Below are 16,808 nucleotides of genomic sequence, written 5' to 3'. Positions count from 1 at the left end.
GAATGTGTTGAAGGATGAATAATCTGCCAGATGGATATGTTGGAGGTGATAGCGACTGGATATACCCATGTAGGCATTAAGGGTTTCTTTATCTTTTTATAGTGAACAGAAAATGGGAGAGCTAGCAAGGTCTTTGAAAAATATTTTTCTGGATTGGTGTGGCTGTTAGCTTTCATGTAAGGCTGAATGACTTTGGTGTGGGCATGGAACCACAGGTAGTAAGTGAGCAGCATGTCCGGGTGCGTGGGCACAGTGCCCCTGTGTTTTTCTGGATGCTTTCCATATTTTTCTGAGCTATAGCTCATGCATCTGGCTTCTCTGAAGACAGGGTTTGTGCCTAGTTGTCTGTGGGCCTAGTTGCCTTTCAGAATGAAAGTCTGTAACATTTATCAAGCTTCCTCTACATAGCGTTTCCTATTGGCAGTATCAGGGGCTGCAGTAGGTGTTTTAAGAAGAGCTGCCACAAGAGGAATCCCTGAGCAGTGAAATATAGGATGAAATAATTGGAAAGGATTACCTCCTTCTTTGTGGGAGGGCAGACCCTTTTAGGCAAAAGGGAAGGAGTAGGGAGGGACTGAGTGACAGAAAAAAAGTAATGCCAAGCAAGAGGTGAGGAGTTGATTCTGCTAACTAAAAAAGAAACTAAAAAGAACTGGAAATCCTGCTCTTAAGGGTGAGACAAGGGAGGCCCAGCTGGCATTTCTTATACCCTTGATGCTAATCAAATGATGTTGCCTTACTTATGACCCAGTGGGGTTGGCAGCAGAGCATCTGTTGCCCAAAAATGTTGACTATGAATTTACTCATCCTTAGCCAAATGTGCTCTGCTTGGAAGTAGTGTGTTAGACTGTTTCCTGGATATTTTTACCTGGGCAGGTAGCTGCCATGTGTCATTCCTTTTCAGCATTTCTGGGTGGTAAGAAGGCTAGCTGGCAAGAATTCCCAATGGAACCTGCTGTGACAGGAGAGACTTCCTGGGACTCCACTGACATCCCTATCACAACTCATTTACTGGAACCCAGAGTCCCTTTGTGAGTTGCAGTCTATGATACTGCTGTTGGCTAGGCTGCACCCTTGTCAGTTGCAGGCTGATGACTCCTGGCAGGCTGGGATTTGGTTGGTGGCATCTTGCTGGGCTCCCTGACCCCACCTTCTGTCACAAATCCTATTGTGGCCCCCTTGAGCACATATCTGAATGTTTCATGTTATACCACTCTTAGGAAGAACAGACACCAGATGGGAAAAGTATCTCTCCTGGGTTTGTGTGTGTGTGTGTGTGTTTAAATACACTTAAGACAGTAAATTGTAGCCTGGTTTGGTGATTTTCCAAACATCAAATTTTTTTGTTTGTCACGTTCTTGCTGCCCTATGGAGACCAGCAGAGCTGTGAAGAGAAACCACCTCATTAGGAGACTCTAGAAGAACTCTTGGGGCTCTCCTGGGACCTCTCTAGGGATATGGGCTTTCCCCCTTGCAGTTTGCCAAGGCTGGAGCTGGGAATGGCTCCCCAGGGCAGTGTGCTCTGTACCAGTGTCCAAGACTCTTAAGGAATTTAATTAAGCAACTGATAGACTAGGGGATGTTTAAAGTTAAAGTGTGGTTTTGTTGACATTAAATACAACTATTTAAATATCAGTTAATTAGCATTTGGAGAATTCCTGATATTCTCGCAAGCAGTTGGGACAATCAAATCAATAAGTCAAGCCCTCAATCTTGGTGTTTGTTCTTATGAAACATCCCCGCAAAGGATAGGCTAAGCCTACTTAAAATTAGGTCTAAGAGTCACCCCCAGAGAACCTCTTTTGTTGTTCAGGTGTGGCCTATCACTGTCTCAGCCAACACGGCAAGCAAACTCACCACCTTCCCCCTCTCTACATGGGACATGACTTCCGGGGGTGTAAACCTCCCTGGCAATGTGGGACAGAAATCCTAGAATGAGTTGGGACTCAGCATCAAGGGATTGAGAAAATCTTCTTGACTGCAAGGGGGAAGAGAGAAATGAGACAAAATAAATTATCAGTGGCTGAGAGATTTCAAACAGATTTGAGAGGTTATCCTGGAGGTTATTCTTACGCATTGTACAGATATCACCTTTTTAGTTTAAGGTGTATTAGAGAGACTAGAGGGAAGTGCCTGAAACTGTAGAGCTATGTTCCAGTAGCCATGTTTCTTGAAGATGAATGTATAATGATATAGGTTTCTTAGTGTGACTAGGTGATTGTGAAAACCTTGTATCTGATGTTCCTTTTGTCTACAATATTGACAGATAAGTACAAAATATGGATTAAAAATAAATAATAGGGGGAACAAATGTTAAATTGAGTGGACTGAAATAGTAGTGAACAATGAAAGGGTGTGGTAAGGGGTATGGAAAAAAAAATAGGGGGAGCAAAGGTTAAAATCTATTGAGTAGAGGGAAATACTAGTCAATGAGAGGGAGGGTAAGGGGTATGGTATGTTGACTTTCTTCCTTTATTTTCTCTTTCTGGAGTGATGCAAATGTTCTAAAAAATGATCATGGTGATGAATATAATACTTTGTAATAATATTATGAGCCATTGATTGTACATCATACACGAAATGTTTGTTTGCTAAGAATGTTCATGTTTGTATGTTGTTTTGGTTTGATAATACAAAATAAATTAAATTAAAAAAAGTTGATAAATAGTTAATTAGTGCTTTTTAATATTGTACTTGAACTCAGCTTCGGTTACTGTAGTTGACATAGATAGCTTAACAAACCCAAGTTCAGCATGCAAGCATTGGGCACAGTTGAACATGGACTTAGAAAAGGAGGGAAAGCGAGAACACATAATTTATAGCTGCTGAAGTAATTCAGCTCTTTCTCTTGCTGATTGCTTTCATCCTTTGTACTGCTGATGTAGTGAATTGTTAATGAGATGGGCTCTTGTGCCAGTGGAGCTTGGGATGTGGCCATTTTGATTGTTGGGAATGCACTCTGAGATTGGGAGGGACACTTAAATTTGAAATTAAAACCACATTCCCCTTCAACCCCAGCACAGAATTTAAGCTTTGTTGTATGCTATGGTGAGAGGGCTGTGAACTTCTGAGTTAATGCAGGCCCAGAACTTTGGAATGTTGCTGACTAGGCAATGAAGGAAAGTGGGGAGATGAGAGTCTAGGGGTAGAGTTCAGCTTACAGAGCAGCAAACTAAGTTGCCCAAAGATGGAATACACACTTGTATAGATTAGCTGGTGAGCCCTTGGAAGGTCTCCTGACCTGAAAACAGCTGCTCTACATGGCTGCAAGGTGAACGTCACTGTTCTGGATCAAGGTGTTCATCTGTTCACTGGTGGATCTCTCCACCTACCCATTTATTCACTTTCTTGTTCATAAGCCATACTTTGATGGAGTGCCTCCTGTGTGTTAGACCCTGCACTAGCTAGTGAAAGAACAGTGGACGAGAAAGGGTCCTTAGTATCAGGGACTTCATATTTATAGTGCAGCTCGGTGAATCTTATGATAGAGGGTTGCACAGAGAATTATGAGATCATGTTGAGGATCAACAAAATATGGCAAGTTACATCCAGTGGGATATAAAAATATGACCAAGTTGGGCTTATCTCAAGAATACACAGTGATAAAGTATCTACATTCTGATTTAAAAAAATCCGTTTATGCATGTGTTTTAAGAAAAAAAAATGGCTTTGTCTGCCTATATGGGACTGTAAGGTGCCTAGTGGTCTGACATAGACTGGAAATGTATGTATGCTGGCGTATTTTATATTCTCTGAAATGCTTAGTGTCTTTGAAATTTTGTAATAAAAAAACTGAAAAAATCTAAAGGGGAATATTCTTAAAAGTATTTTTTAATGCATTTTTATTGAGACACATTTGCACAGCATACAAGCCATCCATGTAAACAATCACTGGTTCACACTATCATTACCTAGTTGGGCATACAGCCCCATGATCAAATTTAGAACATTTTTATTACTCTAGAAAAGAAATAAAAATAAAAATAAAACCCAAGTCCTCTTATACTCTAACTCCCCATATTATTGACCCATAGTGTTGGTGTGGTACATTTGTTACTTCTTAAAAGTTTTCAACATAAGTTTGTCGTCAGTGCATGTATAGACGGTTAGCATGTTTAGCAAACCTTATGAAATTTAAATAAATTTACAGTTACATGTGGAACTCTAAGTGCATGGTAACTGTTAATGTCATAATGATTTAGTTACTTTGTTCTGTCATGTATCACAAAATATGTACTTTTTTCTGCTTTTTTCCCTTTGTTATCGGTTACACCTGTTTCATTCTGAAAACAGCAACAAAAGAAGCCCATTCATCTTTTTAAACAATTGTGTAAGTGCCCAAGTAATTCACTACAGCCTAAAGCCTTGTCTTTATAACTTGACTTCTGAAATATTGGCAATCAAAGTATGCACTTGTAACAGTGAAAAAGCAAAAGCATTTTAATTTACTATTCAATAAAATTTGCATGAATTAAAGAAAAAAAGGAAAGAAATCATGTACAACTAATGCATTTTACCTTGACTGGTTTCATCAGTGTTTTGTGCTGGAGGTTAGAAAATACCTTTTCCTTAAAGGAATTACCCTTTAAGGTGTTATTGCTTCTGAACAATGTACCCGGCCACCCAGAACTCCATGAATTCCACAGCGAAGGAGTTGAAGTCCTCTACATGCCACTGAACACAGTGTCTCACATTCAGCCTCTTAAGCAGTGGTGTTCTAGTTTGCAAGCTGCTGGAATGCGATATACCAGAAATAGAACGGTTTTTAAAAGGGGAATTTATTAAGTTGCAAGTTCATAGTCCTAAGGCCATGAAAATGTCCAAATTAAAGCAAGGCTATAGAAATGCCCATTCTAAGACATCCAGGGAAAGATACTTTGGTGCGAGAAGGCTGATGACATTCAGGATTTATCTTCCAAATAGGAAGGCACATGGTGAACATGGTGATGTCTGCTAGCTTTCTCTCCAGCCTTCTTGTGTCATGAAGCTCCCCGGAGGGCTTTTTCCTTCTTCACCTCCAAAGGTCTCTGGCTGCATGGGCTCTCTTGGCTTTCATGGCTTTCAGTCTTTTTCCAAAATGTTTCCTCTTTTAAAGCATTCCAGTAAACTAATCAAGACTCACCTGGAATGGGTAGAGCCCCATCTCCCCCTAATAAAAGGTTAATACCCACAGTTGGGTCTTTGGAGTTAATCTAATCAAGTTTCCAATCTACAGTGCTGAATAGGGATTAAAAGAAGTGGTTCCCTCAGCTAGATGGATTAGGGTTAAAACATGGCTTGTCTAGGGCACAGAATCCTTTTAAACCAGCACAAGGGTTTAATACAGACATTTAGGGCACACTACACATGCTACTCAATGGAGAAGATCATAGAGACTATTAAAGAAAACCCTGACAAAGACTTTGTCTCTGGTCCAAAGGGAGGGCCAAAAAATTTTACTGGGTTTTCCAGATTGTGGGGCACTGCACCTCTAGTCCCTGCAATGTATAGGGGATAACTGTATTTGCTCAACGGACTGCAGGGTCTGTTGTTACTTTTTTCCTGGAACCATGACATATGCAAGAGTCGATCTTGAGTGTGTTGGGCTGATGGGCTCAGAATATAAAATCACACACTCAGGATTTAATGTCCCACCAAGGACACCTGTAGCTGATCCTAAATAGGCTGCTGGGATGGCTCCTTGAAGCTCAGACACAAGGGGTGCCGACAGCTGAGCTGTCTGACACAGTAGCCACAAGCCACTGAGTGCTTGAAATATGGCTAGTGCCACATGGTGAAATGATAATATTTTGGATTACTAGGTTAAATAAAAGACATTATTAAAAATTTTTTTAATTAATTAAAAAAAATTAACAAAACATTTAGAAATCATTCCATTCTACATGTACAATCAGTAATTCTTAATATCATCATGTAGTTGCATATTCATCATTTCTTAGTACATTTGCATCGATTTAGAAAAAGAAATAAAAAGACAACAGAATAAGAATTAAAACGATAATAGAGAGAAATAAAAACCTATACCTCACATGCAGCTTCATTCAATGTTTTAACATAATTGCATTACGATTAGGTAGTATTGTGCTGTGCATTTCTGAGTTTTTATATCCAGTCCTGTTGCACAGTCTGTATCCCTTCAGCTCCAATTACCCCTTCTCTCTTTTTTTTTTTAATTAATGGAAAAAATGAAATTAACCCAACATTTAGAAATCATACCATTCTACATATGCAATCAGTAATTCTTAACATCATCACATAGATGCATGATCATCGTTTCTTAGTACATTTGCATCGGTTTAGTAGAACTAGCAACACAACCGAAAAAGATATAGAATGTTAATATAGAGAAAAAAATAAAAGTAATAATAGTAAAAACAAAACAAAACAAAAACCTATAGCTCAGATGCAGCTTCATTCAGTGTTTTAACCTGATTACTTTACAATTAGGTATTATTGTGCTGTCCATTTTTGAGTTTTTGTATCTAGTCCTGTTGCACAGTCTGTATCCCTTCAGCTCCAATTGCCCATCATCTTTAAAAAAGAATGCAAGATTGGTTTGACATTAGAAAATCTGTACATATAATTTGCCACATTAATAGATTAAAGGAAAAACTATATGATCATCTTAGTACATACTTGATACAATTTAATACCCATTCATGATAAAACCTCTTAGCAGTTTGGAAATAAAAGGGGACTTCTTTACCTTGATGAAGAATATCTATGAAAACCTACAGAAAACATCATTTTTTTGTTTCTTAAATTTTAAGAAAAGAGAATAATGTAATACCTTCAGCATTCCCAACTCATGGGCAATCTTATAGTCATATATCAAAGGTGATATAAAATGATTACAAGAGAAGATAGTGAGCTTAATGCGAGGTATGTTGAATACTGGCTGTCTAGTTGGAGGTGTCTAGTGGGAAGCTGGAGAGCTGTTTTAAGAAGAGTGGCTTCAAGAATAATCTCTAGATCCTTATTCCCCCAGTATGGTCCATGGATCTGCAGCACCAGTCACACTGGAACTTGTTAGATATTCAGAATCAATCTCAGGCCACAAGCCAGACCTACCAAACTATAGAATATATATTAAAAAAAGCAAACATCTTTATTTGAGATTTGATTCACCTACTGTGCTGTTTTGAAAGAATGTATGTACCCAGAAAAGCCATGTTTTAATTTAAATCCCGTTTCGTAAAGGCAGAATAATCCCTATTCAATATTGTATGTTTGAAACTGTAATCAGATCATGTCCCTGGAGATGTGATCTAATCAGTCGTGGTTGTTAAGCTGGATTAGGTGATGACATGTCTCCACCCATTTGGGTGGGTCTTGATAAGTTTCTGGAGTCCTATAAAAGAGGAAACATTTTAGAGAATGAACAAGATTCAGAGCAGAGAACGCTGCAGCACCATGAAGCAAAGAGTCCACGAGCCAGCGACCTTTAGAGATGAAGAAGGAAAATGCCTCCCAGGGAGTTTCATGAAACAGGAAGCCAGGAGAGAAAACTAGCAGATGATGCCATGTTCGCCATGTGCCCCTTCAGCTGAGAGAGAAGCCGTGACTGTGCCTTCTCACTTCAGAGTGAAACCCTGAACTTCATCAGCCTTTTGGAACCAAGGTATATTTCCCTGGATGCCTTTGATTGGACATTTCTGTAGACTTGTTTTAATTGGACATTTTCTCGGCCTTAGAACTATAAACTAGCAACTTATTAAATTCCCCTTTTAAAAAGCCATTCTGTTTCTGGTAAATTGCATTCCGGCAACTAGCAAACTAGAACACCTATCATAATAGTCACCAATTTATTTTGTACAATTCAGTGGATTGTAAGTATTGGCAAAATTGTACCACCATTACCACTATTTAATTTTATGGTACTTTAATCCCTCACCCTCCCCTCTGTCCTTTAGCAGTCCTTCCCTGTGCTGGTTTGAAGCTGTTGTGTACCCCAGAAAATGACCATTTTCTTTTAATATACCATTTCTGGTATATTGCATTCTGGCAGCTTTAAAAAATATATTTTAATTGATAAATCTTCATATATATATTCCATACATGGTATACAGTCAGTGGCTCACAATATCATCACATAGTTGTGTATTTATTACCATGATTGTTTTTTAGAACATTTGCATCACTCCAGAAAAGGAAGTAAAAAGAAAAAAAAAATCTCATACATACCATACACCTTGACTCTCCCTTTTGTTGACCACTAGTGTTTCCATGTACCCAATTTATTTTACTCTTTGTCCCCCATATTATTTATTTTTTATCCGTATTTCGTACTCATGTGTTCATACTCTGGATATAAGGAGCACCACACACAAGATCTTCACAATTACACAGTCACATTGTAAACTCTGGCAGCTTTTGCAAACTTAAATAGTCCCCATTCTCACTCCCTCTAGTCCTTGGCAACCACTAATCTACTATCTGTCTCTTTGGTTTTGCTTATTCTGTTTCATATAAATAGAATCATTCAATATGTGGCCTTTTGTAACTGACTTCATTCACTTATAATGTTTTCAAGGTTCATCATGTTGTAGCATGTATCAGTATTTATTGCTTTTGTAAGAGAAATGGCAAGAGCAGCATTCTGGTCTTGTTCCAGATCTTAGGGGGATAGCATCCAATCTTTCACCATTTAGTATATCACCTGTGGATTTTCCATACGTGTCCTTTATCGGATTTGAGGAGGTTTCCTTCAATTCCTAGTAATTTAAGTGTTTTTTTCACAAAAGGTTATTGGATTGTGCCAAATGCTTTTTCTGTGTGTATTGAGGTGATGCGTTTTTTTCCTTTAATATGGTGTATTACATTGATATTTGTATGTTAAATCAACCTTGGTTAATTACACCAATCTTGGATAAATCCTTGGGTAAATCCCACTTGGTTATGGTGTATAATCCTTTTTATTTGTTGCTAGATTTGGTGTGATAATATTTAGTTGAGAGTTTTTGCATCTATATTCATAAAGAGTATTGGCTTGTAGTTTTCTTTTCAGATAATGCTCTTGTCTGGTTTAGGCATCAAGATAATTCTGACCTAGAGTGAACTGGGAAGTGTTCTCTTCACCCCTCTATTTTAGAAGAGTTTTTGAAGAGTTTTGTAAGATTGTTGTTAATTCTTCTACAGGAGTTTGGTAAAATTTACAAGTGATGCCACTTTGGCCTGGGCTTCTCTATGTGGGAAGTTTTTTGGTTATTAATTCAGTCTCTTTACTTGTAGATCTATTCAGATTTTTTGTTACTTCTTGAGTCACTTTTATAGTTTGTGTCTTTCTAGGAATTGTCCATTTCATCTTCACCTAGGTTTTTTAATTTGTTGACATATAATTTTTCATAGAGTTTTTTTAAAAAATCCTTTTAATTTCTATAAAGTTGGTGATGATGTCCCCTCTTTTGTTCTTTATTTTAGTAATTTGAGTCTTATCTCTTTTTTCTTGGTCATTCTAACTAAAGGTTTGTCAGTTTTATTGATCTTTACAGTGAGCCATCTATTGGTTTTCTTGACCCCCTCATTGTTTGTCTATTCTTTTTTTCATTTATTTCTACTCTAGTCTTTATTTCTTTCCTTCTGCTTACTTTGGGTTTAGTTTGTCTCCCTTTTTTTTTGTATGCTGTACATCAGGGGTCACATTTCATTCTTTTTTCATGTGAATATTCTGTTATTGCAGCACCATTTGTTGAATTTTTGTTTGCTTGTTTGTTTTGTTTTTGGGAAGTGAATGGGCTGGGAATCGAACCTGAACCTTTCACATGGCAGACGAGAATTCTACCACTAAGCTATCCTTGTACCCCACTCTTTTTTTTTTTTAATAATTTTTTAGGATTGGAGATTAGGATTGTTGATTTGAGATGATTTATTAAAATATAGGCTGTTACAGCTATAAATTTCTCTCTAAGTATTGCTTTAGCTTTACCTCATAAATTTTGGTACATTGTTTTTTTTTCAAGCATCTTAATGCATTTTCTAATTTCCCATGAGATATCTTCTTTGACCCATTTATTATTATGAATGTGTTGTTTAATTCCCACATGTTAGTCAGTTTTCTAAATTTGTTATTAATTTCAAAATTCCATTGTGGTTGGAGAACATACTTTGTATGATTTTAACCTCTTTAAATTTATTGAGGCTTGTGTTATGGCCTAACATCCTGGGGAATCTGTACTTGAGAAGAGTGTGTATTCTGCTGCTGTTGGGCAGAGTGTTCTTTTTTTTTAATTTTTAATTTAATTTAATTTTTTTAAATACCAAGAAACACCAAACAAATGCAAACATTCCTATTTTGATCATTCTGTTCTACATATATAATCAGTGATTCACAGTATCATCACATAGTTGTATATTCATCATGATCATTTCTTGGAACATTTGCATCTATTCGGAAAAAGAAATAAAATGAAAACAGAAAAAAAATTTATACACACCATACCCCTTACCCCTCCCTTTTATTGATCACTAGCATTTCAAACTAAATTTATTTTAACATTTGTTCCCCCTATTATTTATTTTTATTCCATATGTTCTACTCGTCCGTTGACAAGGTAGATAGAAGAGCATCAGACACAAGGTTTCACAATCACACAGTCACATTGTGAAAGCTATATCATTATACAATCATCAGCAAGAAACATGGCTACTGGAACACAGCTCTACATTTTCAGGTAGTTCCCTCCAGCCTCTCCATTACTTCCTGAATAACAAGGTGATATCTACTTAATGCATAAGAATAACCTCCAGGATAACCTCTCAACTCTGTTTGGAATTTCTCAGTCATTGACACTTTATTTTGTCTCATTTTGCTCTTCCCCCTTTTGGGCGAGAAGGTTTTCTCAGTCCCTTGATGCTGGGTCTCAGCTCATTCTAGGGGTTTTCTCAATCCCTTGATGCTGAGTCTCAGCTCATTCTAGGATTTCTGTCCCACGTTGCCAGGAAGGTCCACACCCCTGGGAGTCATGTCTCACATGAACAGGGGGAGGGTGGTGAGTTTGCTTGTTGTGTTGGCTGGAGAGAGAGGCCACGTCTGAGCAACAGAAGAGGTTCTCTTGGGGGTGACTCTTAGGCCTAATTTTAAGTAGGCTTGACCTATCCTTTGTGGGGTTAATTTTCATATGAACAAACCCCAAGACTGGGGGTTTAGCCTATAGCTTTGGTTGTCCACACTGCTTGTGAGAATATCAGGAATTCAACTTGGGGAAGTTGAATTTTCTCCCGTTCTCACCATTCCCCGAAGGGGACTTTGCAAATATTTTTTTATTCACTGTTCAGATCACTCTGGGATTTATCGGGGTATCACTCGGGCAGAGTGTTCTATTTCCATAGGTGACTGCTTGGTTTATAGTGTTGTTAAAGTCTTTTATTTCCTTGTTGATCTGCATAGTTCTAGGCATTATTGAAGGTAGGGTATTGATGTCTCTACTAATACTGTTGAAATATCCATTTCTTCCTTCAGTTTTGCCAGTCTTTCCTTCATATGTTTTGGGACTCTGTGGTTACTGTTCCAGTTTGAAACTATTATGAACCCCCCAAAAGCCATGTTTTAATCCTGATATGATTTTATGGGGACAGCCATTTCTTTTAATCTTGATTCAGTACTGTAGGGTGCAAAATTTTAATTAAATTATCCCCATAGTGATATGGCATGCCCAATTATGGGTATAATTTTGATTAGATGGAGATGGGACTCCACCCATTTGGGGTGGGTCTTGATTAGTTTACTAGAGTCCTTTTAAAAGGGGAAACATTTTGAAGAAAACTCAGATGAAGATGCTTGGAGAATAGTAGCTTCAGAGTTGACAGAGACACGAATGTTTGGAGAGGTTTGGAGTGCTGACAGAGCAGATGCCTAGACATGGGCAGAGAGAGAGAGAGAGACACCTCACCATGTGCCTTCCCATGAGATGCTAAGCAAATCAGAACCCAGATTTGTGTCCTGAAAGGCTAAGTGAAGGCCCACAAGTGCTTAGAATAGAAACCACTGGCATCAGAAGCTGGAAGCAATTGAACTGGGAGCAGGACCAGCAGATGCCAGCCACATGCCTTCCCAGATCGGCCTTCCTTGGGTCAAGGTATCTTTCTCTGGATACCTTAGTTTGGACATATTTATGGTCTTAGAACTGTAAACTTGTAACTTATTAAATTCCCTTTTTAAAAGTCGTTTTGTTTCTGGTATATTGTATCCCGGCAGCTTTAGCAAATTAGTACAGATTCATATATGTTTGTAATTGTTATGTCTACTGGTGAACTGACCTTCTTAACATTATAAAATGCCGTTCTTTGTCTTTAGTAATAATTTTTATCTTAAAGCCTGTTTTGTCTGATACTAGTATAACCACTTCAGGCCCTCTTTTTTTTTTAACTTTTTAAAATTGTATAATATAATATATATATATATAAAGCAAAGAAAGAAAAAAGCAATAGTTTTCAAAGCACTCTTCAACAAGTAGTTACAGGACAGATCCCATAGTTTGTCATAGGCTACGATACCATCATCTCAGATTTTTCCTTCTAGCTGTTCCAGAATATGGGAGACTAGAAGGAATAAATATTTTTTATCATCACAATCAACTTTTTCTTTTTTGTGAAAAAGAAAAGTACTAAAAAGCAATAAATTTCACAGTACATTGCAACAATTAGTTATAGAACAGATTTCAGAGTTTGATATGGTATGTAGGTTTGAAACGATATATGTACTTTGAAAAGCCATGTTTTAATCATAATTCCCACTTTGTAAAGGCAGCCATTTCTTCTAATCCTTATTCAGAATTGTATGTTTGAAACTTTCTATCTCCCTGGAGATGTGACTCAATCAAGAGTGATTGTTAAACTGGATTAGGTGGAGACATGTCTCCACCCATTCTAGGTGGGTCTTGATTGGTTTTACTTGAAGCCTTTAAAAGAAGAAGCTCTTTGGCAAAAGCTGGAGAAGAACAAGAGAGAAAGCCACGAGAATCTGAGAGAGCAGAGAACACTTCAGTACCGCGAAGCAGAGAGTCTACCAGCCAGCGACTTTTGGAGATGAAGTAGGAAAATAACTCTTGGGGAGCTGGAGAGGAAGCTAGGAGATGACACTGTGTTCGCCAGGTGCCCTTCCAGCCGGGAGAGAAATCCTGACCATGTTCACCATGTCCCTTTCCACTTGAGAGAAAGATCCTGAACTTCCTCGGCCTTCTAGAAATCAAGGTATCTTTCCCTGGATGCCTTAGTTGGACATTTCTGTATACTTTAATTGGGAAATTTCCATGGCCTAAAAACTGTTTACTTGCAACTTATTAAGTTACCCTTTTTAAAAGCCTTCCGTTTCTGGTATATTACATTCTGGCAGCTAGCAAACTAGAACAGTATGGGTTACAGTTCCTCAATTTTAGGTTTTTACTTCTGGCTGCTCTAAGATACTAGAGACTAAAAGAAATATCAGTTTAATGATTCAGCAGTCATATTTGTTTATTAAATCCTGCCTTCTCTGTATAACTCCACCATCACCTTTGATCTTGCTATCCTACTCTTTAGGGGTATTTGGTCTATGGCCTTTATAACTTTTTCATGTTGGAAGGGGCTGTCAATAATATAGGGTAGGGAGATAGAACTAATGTTTGAGAGAGGCTGGGAAGGAGGTTGTTTTTTTTTTTTTAAAGTGCAGGGTCTGTGATCAGGTCATTTTGTTTTTTTTTTCTCTTGGGCAGGCACTGGGAATCGAACTGAGGTCTCCAGCATGGCAGGGTAGAACTCTGCCTGCTGAGCCAGCGTCGCCTGCCCCTGCCCTCTTTTGATTACTGTTTATGTGGTATATCACTTTCCATCCTATTACTTTCAACCTATTTGGTCTTTGAATATAAATATGTCCTTTGTAGATAGCATATAGTTGGGCCATTTTTCTAAAAATCCATTTTGTCTATCTCTGCTGAGAAAATGCTGGTTTTCATGGTGCCATAGTTGCAAGGCTGTTAGTTTTCAAGATTTAGTACAGGGATGGGGATAGGTGAAGTTAAAATGGTACAAAGCTCACTGTCTTTTTTTTTTTTAACCAGAATTCAGCTATTTCTCTTGAATAAATGCTCCTTGGATTATTACAAACCTTTGGCTAATTCCAGAATTCTGAAAAACTTGATTGTAACAATTTTTGCTCTTACTGCATTTGAGGAAGAGCAGATTTTTAGAAGTCTTTACTCCAAAGTTCTGAAAGTTTTCTTCCTAAAATGTACATTTTAACGAGATTTCCAGGTGATTGATATGCACATTAATGTTTGAGAAGCACTGCATAAAGTGGTGAAACAGGTTGGAATCACGGTGTAAACTGACCTGCAAGTGGCTGGGGCATGAGACGGTAGAAACAGGAGGTTTGCTATACAGAGGAGGAGAGTCAGTAGAATGGGCTACATTGCAATTTAGGGGAAAGGTCTGGCTGGAAATAGACATTTGAGAGTCATCAGCATTGAGACTGTAACTGCAACCATGAGAGAGGATGGGATCACCCAGGGGCAAAGAGTGAGAAGAGTGGTAGACTGAGGACAAACCCCAGGGAAACCTCTCAGTTTAATAAATGGCAGCTGGAGGAAGAAGAAATCCATAAGAAGATGAGGATGGTTAGAGGACCAGAAGAGCCAGGATGATGAGGGTCAGGAAAACTTGGCCTGCAGAAGGCTGGGAGAGGTATGCTGCCTGAATCTGTGCAGGTATATTGAATTAATTATCAGCTGTCCTCCTGCAGAACACTAGTTTTGAGGAAGGCAGAGTTCTCGCCTGCCATGCCGGAGACCTGGGCATGATGAGCAATGCTTTTCAGACTTTAACATTTGTCAGAGTCAGCCACTGGGCTTGTTAAAACAGGTTGCTGACCTCTGTTTCTAAATTTTCTGATTTGGATTGGGGCCCAAAATTTGCATTTCTAACAAGTTCCCAGGAGTTGATGATGTTGATGGGGCTACTCTCTAAGAATGGGAAACCTTACCTAATTGCAGGAGAGCTTTCACAAGCTCATGTCAGCTAGAGGACTGTGCAAGGGCACAGGATGCCTAACTGGAGACAGTCAAATTGGAGTGGGAGCACTAGTGGGAGATACTTCTTGCATGGTTTGAGGTTTGGTCCACTATTGTTCTTCCTAACAATTTGCTAGTTAGCTGGCCCTGGGCTGTCAGATCCAGGGATACCTACTTGGAGCTCTGGCCTTGAAGCTGGGCTAGGTAAGCTTTTTTTGTCTAGGCATCTCCATCTTGGCCACCTATCTAGAGAGCAAATCATATTAATGATGCAGACTGGAAGCTGCCCTGGGAAACAGGGTTAAGTTGATAAGTTGGAATTTTAGATTACAGGTTTTTCCCCCCATGAGCTCTCTGTTTCCTTGGACATGGATGGATGGTCTGGGGAACAAGAGGAAGACTTTGAGTTGTTACAGGACCAGATCAAGTCAACTGACAAGGGTATGGGTTCTGTGTTGAAAATGATATATTTTAACATATATATATATTTATTTCCTGAAATATATATATATATTTATATATATATATATTCCACTGAGCACAGCTTTCTCCATTTCTAAGATCACATGAGATCATAGAGGTGGCCATACCCTTTTCTTCAAAGAAGTGATTCATATACACATGCTAACTTCTGCTGCTTCCACTGAACAATATTTTATGTACCTGTTCTCACATATCACCACAGTCCATATTTTTGCCCATTTTAATGGCAATATCACTTTCCATTGTGGCTTTTCCAGATAACCTCTCTTTTAGAATATTGATTTTGTTTAACCAATAGATATTTTTGGAATGTCAGGTACAGTACTGGGCAATGAGGATAGAGCAGTGGGTTAAGCAGATAATTGTCCCTCCCCTTATGAAGCTTCCAGTCAGGTGGGTTCTAATTGTTACAGGCCCTTGCGCTGGAACCTCACTGACCACCTGGAGAAGATGAGGAGGTTGTGCATTCCTAGTCCTGGCCCCTAGTGCTGCTTTTGAAAATGCAAGCGAGGCCTTGGCAGGACAGTGGCAGTTCTGCTCATAGCTTGGTTCTCGGCAAAGCCCAGGATGGGGAGCCCTGGGACCATGGTAGAGGCAGGTCTGAAATGGGGCTGCTGCAGCAGGGAGAAAACTGCTGTTTCCTAGGCAATAGTCTGCTTAATATTTTTAGTACGTGGTCATGGCAGAACTAAATATGGTTTCTGATCCCAAATTGGTAATAAATGTAGACATATTTAGAATAAAAAACAATGCATTTAAAATCCTCTGCTCCTTAATTGTCCTGCCAAATGCCGGGTTTAGGTTTCGTTGTTTCTTGGCTACCTACCCACCCTCCCACCATCTCTTGCAGTAGGCGCCTGGATTTTCTCTGGGCCTTGGGTGGGAATGTGAAAGCTGTGAGATGGTTTCCTCAGCTAGGTTGAGAGGCATCTGATTTTTTTGTTTCTGCCCACATATGTAAATGTATATACTTTAAAATTCATCTCCCTTTCAAGTTTTTAAGGATCTGAGTTTATAAATAGTCTTGGGCTCTCAGGCAGGTTTAAAATAAAATACAGTGTTTCAGTTACTGACTTACCTAGAAGACATAGTTGATGCCAACATGGTGGTAGTGAGTTCCTGGCTTGGTGACCCATCCTTGTGCTGCCACTGTTTCTGTGAGTAAATGCTGTTTTCCTGGGGCTCCTGAATTAGTTTGAGGAGCACCCAGTTGTTGCCTCTCTCATGATTTCAAAGTTGTAATTTGTGTCTCAAGTTGCCCAGAACAGTTGCCTTTTTTTTTTTCATGGCATATTCCTTAATAGAAGTTTACCTATAATAGTGATGCTGTTCTGAGACTTAGGT

At 38.7% G+C, this 16,808-nt stretch overlaps 1 protein-coding gene across 7 annotated transcripts in view; it reads left to right on the top strand.

The window, feature by feature from the left end:
* The window catches only part of SIL1 (SIL1 nucleotide exchange factor), a 397,180-nt gene that overhangs the window by 78,764 nt on the left and 301,608 nt on the right, over nt 1–16,808 (top strand). The gene's annotated exons all lie outside the window — the stretch shown is intronic.

The sequence above is a fragment of the Tamandua tetradactyla genome, chromosome 20, assembly GCF_023851605.1.
Source record: "Tamandua tetradactyla isolate mTamTet1 chromosome 20, mTamTet1.pri, whole genome shotgun sequence".
Taxonomy (NCBI): domain Eukaryota; kingdom Metazoa; phylum Chordata; class Mammalia; order Pilosa; family Myrmecophagidae; genus Tamandua; species Tamandua tetradactyla.
This window is presented reverse-complemented; position numbering and strand designations above follow the sequence as displayed.